Source organism: Perca fluviatilis, chromosome 2 (assembly GCF_010015445.1).
Source record: "Perca fluviatilis chromosome 2, GENO_Pfluv_1.0, whole genome shotgun sequence".
Classification (NCBI taxonomy): Eukaryota; Metazoa; Chordata; class Actinopteri; order Perciformes; family Percidae; genus Perca; species Perca fluviatilis.
Genome location: NC_053113.1, coordinates 35,143,299 through 35,152,122, shown reverse-complemented (window position 1 = coordinate 35,152,122; position 8,824 = coordinate 35,143,299). Strand labels below are relative to the sequence as shown.

General features: G+C 40.1%; 1 pseudogene; it reads left to right on the top strand.

Moving 5' to 3' along the window:
- The first annotated feature begins 2,779 nt into the window (after positions 1-2,779).
- LOC120551719 lies at positions 2,780-7,634 on the top strand (annotated as a pseudogene).
- Positions 7,635-8,824: the final 1,190 nt, after the last annotated feature.

The window sequence follows — 8,824 nt, the reverse complement described above, 5'->3', positions numbered from 1 at the left end:
TACTCTTTGCCCAGCTTCCCTCATTGTTAGACCATGGTTGACCACATGATCAACCAAAGTGGCTCGGATCTCATCAGAGACTATGGTCCTTGGCCTTCCCCGTCCTCGTCCTCCCCGTCCTCCTCCTCTTACTCACACTCCTCTGGCTCTGCCTCTGTTTCCAATGTTGCTCCAAAACAGAAGAACTCACCTGTTGCCCTTTTATGCTAAAGCTCTGATTGCTAATTGTAAAACTGTGTGATGGGTGTTTGCCCATGTGATGAGTCAGTGTTCATATTTCAATGTCAGTGTGTTTCTTGTGAAAACAAGAGATTTTCTGCATGAAAATTGTGCCAAATGCAGAGAAATTGTGTGTAGTGTTTTGAAAAAAGTGTGTTCTAGAACTGCAATTTGAGTGTAAAGCAGGAATTGTGCTTGTAGTTTAGCAGAATTGGTTAAGGGGGTTGGTGCATGAGTTACATGTTGTGCTCATTGTGTCTCAAGTACCAGTAATTGTGTGTAAACAATTGAGAAAAACTGTATTACCTGCACTACTTGCAGTGTATCTTCACTGTACAAGTTGTGATATACTTTTGGTTTTCATTGCAAAATGTGTTTACTACATGAATTACAGTAAACATTCATTTTTTTCTGTAACTACATGCCCTGGACACATGTATTCTTGAATTTTTAAAGTAATGTCTAATGAATGCTCTGTAGTGTTTAGTTATTGACTGGCAGTGTGTATGATCTGAGAGCATTGTTTGATTTTGCCAGCAGAGTCAGGTGTTTTGTGAATATAGTTTGAGAATTTGGTTTTGTATTTACAGTTTTGAGAAAATGGGTGAGGGTTTCAAGAAATCGAGAAAAACTGTAATATAATGTACAATTTTATATTTAGACTTGTATGCACAACCTGGCTTTGGCCAGTCTTTTCAATATCTGTAAACAGAACATCCTATATGGCTGGCTGCCTAATGAAACACTTTTGTATCGTGGGTAATAAATAATTCTTTAAATAGGTTTCATGCCATTTCCATTATGATTTATCCACAATCAGTAAAGTTTTATTATTTCTCTTTGATATTGACACATATCTGTGAAAGCTTTCCAAATGTCATGGCCTCGTTGGTGTCCAATGTCCAGGAAAGTGAACAAAATACCAAACACTGCCAGAGCTCATTTTATGACGGCTAGAATTAATCTTTCAATTTCTGCCATATTGATTTTCTTTTCTGATGACCTATGTATAAATGTCCGTTTGGCGGCAGCTGTGTCTCACGTGTCTGACTCTGCGGCTGCTTGTGTGACCTCGCACGGCTCTGCTGCATTCACTGCTCTTTATCGCTCTAATCCCTCATTTCAACAGTCATTTTGTGATGTATTCAGCGTCCACAATGACCACAGATAACTGAAATGAGAGGAATAAATGCTATCATCCCTCCTCTCAGTTTACTATCAGGGATAATTGATTCTACCCTCCTCCCGAAATGGAAATGAGGCTGGGATTTGGCTTTGAATGCTGAAGCCAAGTTCAGGCAAGTCACAAGCAAAGAAAACTTATTCTTTAAAGACCTGAGGAAAATATATGAGGGTGTGTATGAGGGTGTGTGTGTGTGTGTGTGTGTGTGTGTGTGTGTGTGTGTGTGTGTGTGTGTGTGTGTGTGTGTGTGTGTGTGTGTGTGTGGCATGTTTAAGTGCACACGTCATGACAATAATAACATGTCCAGTATTTGACAGTGTGGTTGTGTACTAAAGATTGACAGAGACTCGCATCCTTCAACTTGATGATTAGAGCTTTCCCTTCCCAGGTGGCTCACCTGACAAGATAAGGTTTCCAACTGTCCTTCAAGGCACTTCCGCATTTGCAGCACTTCGCCAAACCGGATGCATTGTCCATTAATATTTACAGTCTATGGTTAAACCTAAACATTCACCTCATTTCAAATGATGCTCTAAATGTGTGTTAATATCGACTCTTCAAACACAAATATTCTAATGTAAATCGTCATGCTATTTGCACTCAAAAAATAAGAAATTCATAAGCCTTAAACATGATAAAAGTGAGTCATATTGTCAATCTAACTAACATGTTTGTTGATACTAACATGTCAAGAGAATTATGAGAATCAAAAGATATCATATAAAAGGTCTTTTGTGCCAATTTGTCACATTAACGGTCACACAAGTCACATTAAACCACCAAACACATCAGAAGACAACAGCTCCTCTTTCCTCTATTAGGTGTGAGGCCCCAGGTGAACACAAACCATACATACTCTTACTTGGTTAAGTTTCATATTGGCAGGTAAAGTAAGCTGTGTTTCACACATAAAGTCACAAAGCCTTATGGACATTGTTTAAGCATGTAACTTTGAAGGGGGCTGTGTTGGGTCTCATCATTTGCCTCCAGGAGAGGACCTCAGCCACAAAAAGTGAATTGTTTACGCGAACTGAGGCAGTCCCACCATAGTGACATTGAACCTGTTACCATCCAATCCTAAAACAGTGTTGTGACCCCACAACGGTCATGTTTACCATATAAAAAAGAGCCCATTGCTCTCTTGTCCTAAACCAGATAAAAAGACTGACAAGGCAAGATTCAGGCTAAAAGGCAAATAAAGTTTTCTTAGTTGACAGCTACGGATTCAGCATCTAAATGTGGCCCTTTGTTGTTAAAAAAAATAAAATAAAAAGGCCACTCGGGACTTCTTCTGCATTGTGCTGGATTTATGAGGATTTTCTGTGTTTGACATCTGTGTGTTTGCCTCAGCTTGTTCACAGAGGACAGAGCAGTGAGATGGCTTTATTCAGCTTCCTCACCCTGACCTCCATGTGTACTGCGGCCCGAGAGGCCCTCAGCGTATCTGACTGCCAAGCATATGCCAGACGACCAGGTAAGATGAGCGTGATCTTCAATCTCACTCATTTGTTTTGGATTGCATCAATTTTATTTCAGATGTAGACCTTTAGGCAGGCCATATTGATTATAATTTTCACTAGATATATTTAATAAGGCTACCACACTTGTTAAATGCACTGGTAAATGTGTACAGAAGAAACGTAGTTGTTGAAACAGCCATAACGAGTTCACTATTTATGATTTTATTACAGTTTTTGCCGATTGCTTACACGCTGAAATCAAAAGTATTACACAATTATCAAAACCTTACACTCAAGGAGCAAAACATTGGCCCAGATGTGCACCACTATGAGCACAATGTCAGCCTCACACTGTTTACGAAACAATACACACAGGGATTTGCAAAACACTACACACACGTGTATACATTAGACACAGACTTATATCATGATGTCACTTCCTTGCAGTTCCAAAGCACTGACTGTCAAATGACCACACCTATAAGCCAACCTGTGAAACACAGCCATCAGGTGCGCAAACACATGATTGCTTAATTGTAGACACACCAATCAGGTGTAAGCACTATATAAAATGCAGCAGGTAAGTCTAGTATTTTCTGTACTGTATTTTCAGTTTTTTGTAGATCTTTTTTTTTTGTGTTGTTTTTTATTACTGTAATTGTAACCTGTACTGGATACCGTATTTTATGTTTGTCTGTTGTTTGCTGAGCTAACAGTGTTATGCAAGCTACTGTAGTATCATGAAAACTGGGACATGTTTTGTTGTTGATTCTCCACGTTGACATGTTGACTGATTTGGGTCTATGGAGAGAAATACATTATATATTTTCCTCAGTCTGTAGCATTGGTCTTGTGTAGAGTTTGGTGGACTTATTGTATATTTGCACTTTCTCTGTGTACTTCATTTACAGTTCTCTAATCACTGAGAAGTAGAATGGCTAAAAGTGTTTTCGGTTTGCAACAGCAGTGTGTATCTGGTTCGAACAGAATTAAGTCATATGGAACGTGTGTGTTTCATATGGTAACAAAATATGTTTTTTATGAATTAGTGTATAGTTTTTGCAAGAGTGTTTCATTTTGCAAAGGGTCTGAGGTGTTCTGCTGATTGGGTGCGTGTTTGTGCTAATTGTGTGTTCTGAAAATCTGGTCCCTGTTTTAAAAATAGTGCTTAAGCAATCGAAAAAAAAACCTGTAACTTTGGTTCTTCTTGTTCTTTGGTTCAACTATTTATTTCACTTATGTAATTTTAAATGTATTTTTAATATAATAATTGCAGGCTTGTCTATGCTACTTGTTCACACAGGCACAATATATTTCACAACACAATTCCAATCTGAATGTGCATGTTGAGCAGTAGTTTGGATGAGCACGATTCTATTAAAATTAATGAAAATCACATGCAAATCTTTCAATAACAAAGCCATCTCATCACCATCAGAATACACTGATATCGCTGTGGTGTGTGGCACATCTGCCATCATTCAAATCTGCCCGGTCATCTGGGACAATGTGGACTGTGGGGGGGACGCTGGACACCTGGGTGGCAGCTCCTGGGGTCAGATTCAGCTTCCCCATCGAAGAGGGAAACACCTGTGGGGGTAACTTCTTGGTAAGTATTGCATCATTGAAGTGTCCTGATTGGAAGTCATGGCCGATGGGGATCATTGGACTTGTTAACCTTTAGCTGGGGAGAGTTTGAGTGGATTTAAGAAGTTGAAAGGGTATCGGAGTGTTTCCAGTCAGCCAAGAAGTGGGAAAAAAGGGTAAAGAAAAGAGAGAATTTCACTCTGCTTTTGACTTAATATAACACAGACACATGCAATCTCACAACTCTCATTTTCAGAGGAGAATGAGAACACTGTTCCACTTTCTGGGTGTGATTTCATCACTGCGGCCCGCTGTGCTAGAGACGTTGGCTAACATTTATTTTTCAGCATTTCTTAAATAATCATGCCTCCATTAAATAATTCCTCAGACCACGAGCGCGCCAGGGACGGAAATATTCTCAGACTTCTCCAACATCCAAAGAGTTAACTTCAGCGCGGTGGTGCGAGCCTTCGACCCCACCATCGGGACGATCACCTACAACACAGAGCTCAAGTATTTTCTAGTATCTCATCAACAACACCCAGGTGGATGTGTAAGTGTACATGTGGGTTAAGAAATACATGAACTCTTCTAACATTTCACTTACGTGCCATGTGTGATCTGATTCTTCTCTTCCTCGTAGGTCATCCTCCTCCACTGCTTTGAAGGATAAAAATGGGAGCTTCATCAGCACCCTCAGCATGGCCTTGTACCAGGTGTCACCTTACACCTCTCCTACAGACTACATGCCCTCATTTCTGTGACGTAAATTGATTGATTTTACCTCTGGGTGTCCAATTGGGAAAAAACACCTATGTGCAGGTGGCTGCATCCAACCTGACATCACAGTAAGAACCATTATGTAACATTACATGACACCCGCAGCTTTTTCTTCGGCTGGTTCAGAACTGGACCCATATTTGTTACACTTACGTAAAGGTGTAGAGCAAATAACAGTAATAATAACAGTAAAAATAAGTGCTGTACTTAAGAACAACTTTCAGACTTTTATTTTTCGAGGTACTTGCTTGCTTACTTGCTTTATGCTTCTTAGCACTTTTACTCCACTACTTTTCAGGAGGGAGATACTTTACTTTGAACTCACCTACATTTATCTGGCAACTAGTGACTTTTCAGAGTTAGACTTTGGTTAAAAACACCTAATGAAGATATCAAAGAAACAACAATATACAGATGAAATAAGAAACTGGCAAAACAAAAAGGAAACTGGAGCAGGAAAGAAATTCTGCTGCTAGTAGATGAGTACATTAAAGGAGTCATAAGGAGAGTTAAGTAACACATTTACAAGTGCAAACAATAGAGAATGCAGAAAGTGTGTCAGGTCTGGGGCATAGCAGGCTTGGACCCAAAATGCAGAGTGTAACGACGAGGAGGCAGCAGGCAGAGTTGAAGGATTTATTAAACAAACAAAAAAGGATTACAACAGAAGGTGTCCTGTGGCAGGCAGGCAGGCAGGGAGGCAAAAGAATCCAAAATAAAAAAAAAAAACACTTGGAAAACTAAAGCCTAGAAAAGGCAAAACCACAAGAAAGGAGCGACGCAGGGAATGACACAGGGAGTGAAGACGATGAACCGACAAGAGACAAAGAAAGCACAGAGACTAAATACACAAGGTATAAGGGTAGTAACGAGAGACCGGTGACATGAGGGCTGATGAACAGGTTGAACACATCAGGGCAGGGCAGACAATCACAGAGGCCGAGAAAACACAAGGCAGGAAGTGAAACAAGACATGACACAGGAGAAACAGAGAGACTACAAAATAAAACAGGAAACCGAAGCATGAAACATACACACGGATGGAACAGGGTAAAACACAGAGACTACAGGAACACATGAGACGGTACACAACAAGGAATGAATGAACACAATAAAAAAGGAAAAACTACAACTGAAAACTACAACCATGACAAAGGGATTGTAAACAAAAGCAACGGCAGCTTTGTGCTTGTTGCTAAAACTACCCTATTCCGAATTGTACAAACTGCTTTAGCTATTACCAAAAATATTTTGTACATTCACTCCATAACAAGTCTCAATAGGAGTGTGCTCACTTTTGTACTGCAGTCATCTGAGTCTACTCTTAACCAACTTCAATTTAAAAGTTGTTTTTAGTTGCAAGAAATTTGGTTGGCAGCTTTTCATTTTTGGTTTGCGAAAAGTAAAAGTAAGAAGGTTTTACTTTTATCTTTGAAGTTTCACAATAAGCAGGACTATACATACACAGCCTGGCTGTCAGTAGTATGTGAAAGGCTCCATGCAAAGAAACCTGAGTGAATGTCTAGATTTGAAGAAGATTTCCATCTCTCCTAGTCCCCATGCAGCTACGTGACTGCCACGTAAGATTGTAAAATTGAGGATTCCACCTGTGACCTGGAGTCTCTGACTCGGTGCTGGGGACCTCATTCTTTCTCCACAGGTACTTTGTTCTTCTGGGCCGGTGCTACGCCTCGGTGAATCCGCAGCCCTCCAACTCCTCCATCTTTAATCTGTTTGTCTCGTAAGTCACAAAACCCTCTATATTCTCTGAACAAAAAGTAAGAGCTTCCTACTTTTTGTAACCTGTGAGCTTCTTCCAGTCCTTCAAGGCTTGGGTTCTGTCTCTCAGTCCAGCAGTTTAAATTTGAACTTGTAAACATATCTAGGTCTCTTCCTATAATAATATAATAATAATAATAATATGTGCAATCCAAAGGGAGCCCTAGTCTTGATTTCATCTTCCTGCCTTTCTATCATTTATGCACTGCCCCTATCCGTGTGATGTTCAAATGGGGCTCTTGTGAGGTTCGCCTTTTATTGAAAGGTGCGCCATACATCAGCTCACCACCATGCTGGAAAACGGGGGGAGCCAAAAGGCTCTACTTCCCCGGGTTCCGCTTCATCGAGCAGCAGAGTGAGACCTTCTCCACCTACCATCTGCACTGCGTCACTCGACTCTGCGAGCGCAGCACCTGCAGCACCTTCAAAGTGGGAAGGCACAGCATGCATTCCAAGCAGAAATATCCAATTCCATCCAGATCATCAGCTCATGTCTCTTCAACCGGTTTGAGCCACAGCAATGCAACAGGCAGAGGAGTGTGGAGACCCCGAAGGACCAGGAGAGCATCACTGAGCCGTCTGTGCTCACTGTGGTTATAAAGGCCAATACAGCGAACCGTATGTAACCTACGTGTCTTTCCTTTTGTGCAAATGAGTATAGTTAAATGAGTCAGACAAAATATCAGCACAGTGTAATGGTAGCACCCAGTAGATCTAACAGAAATCTTCATCAAACATTGTCAAGTAAACACCACCGTGCAGAACAAGCCAAATATAGCTCAGACACCACTTAGGTGCTTGTGATGTGCAACTCTATATTGCGTGGAAATACACTTATTTGCTTTCTTGCTGAGAGTTAGAAGATAGATAACACTTTAATGTGTGTAAGCCATACATGAAGCGACAGCCTGCAGCCAGTTAGCTTAGCATGAAGACTGGCAACAAGGGAAAACAACTAGCTCTGTTCAAAGCTAACAAAATCCAACAACCAGCACCTCTAGAAGCAGAGAAACTAAGTTTAAAACTAATTCCTGGCTGGGTGCAGTGACTTCCTGGTGTTCTGTTGTTATCCTGAGATTGCTAAGCAGTAACTGCTCATTTTTATTTCTTATTATTTATTTTTACAGATTAAACAATCAAGATATAATATGACAGGTAGTGTGTATTAGAGGTGCTGATGAGTGGATTTTTCTTCTTTTTTTTTACTTTGGATAGAGCCCTTTAGGCTAACTGGCTGCTGGCTGTAGCTTCACATTTAGCGTATCTTTTGATCTAACCCCTGACAAGAAAGGGAATAAGCATCATTGTCTGAAACTTTCCTTATAGATGAGGAAGTATGCCTTTATAAAAAGGGCTAAAATAGAAAATAATTCTATAAGAAGTTGTGTCTATGAAAAAACTTGCAAATAGAAATAGTCTAATTCCAGTCTTCAATCCGTTTTTTCTTTTTTTTTATCCAGTCTCTGTAAAAACTGTAAAAAGTGTTTTTGGCACATCACAATTATCTGGCTTGTCGCTCCTGCTTTCACTCTCTCTCCCTCTGTAATTGAATTTAGTTTTCCAATATATTGGCAAATATCATAAATCCCTCATAATAAAAAACTGACTTTTCCTGTCTTCCTTGCAGCCATTCAATCCAAAGAGGGTCAGTATGTTATTAATTAACACGACTGCCATGAGAACAGCCTTTCACAAAGTTTTTACTAATTACATTCCTTCAAAAATGAAAAGCACTTCTTATCTGCAGCCAGTCATAATGTATTCTGTTGTCTGCTGGAATATAGCATCCCATGATGGTGTCACTCTCATTTGTACA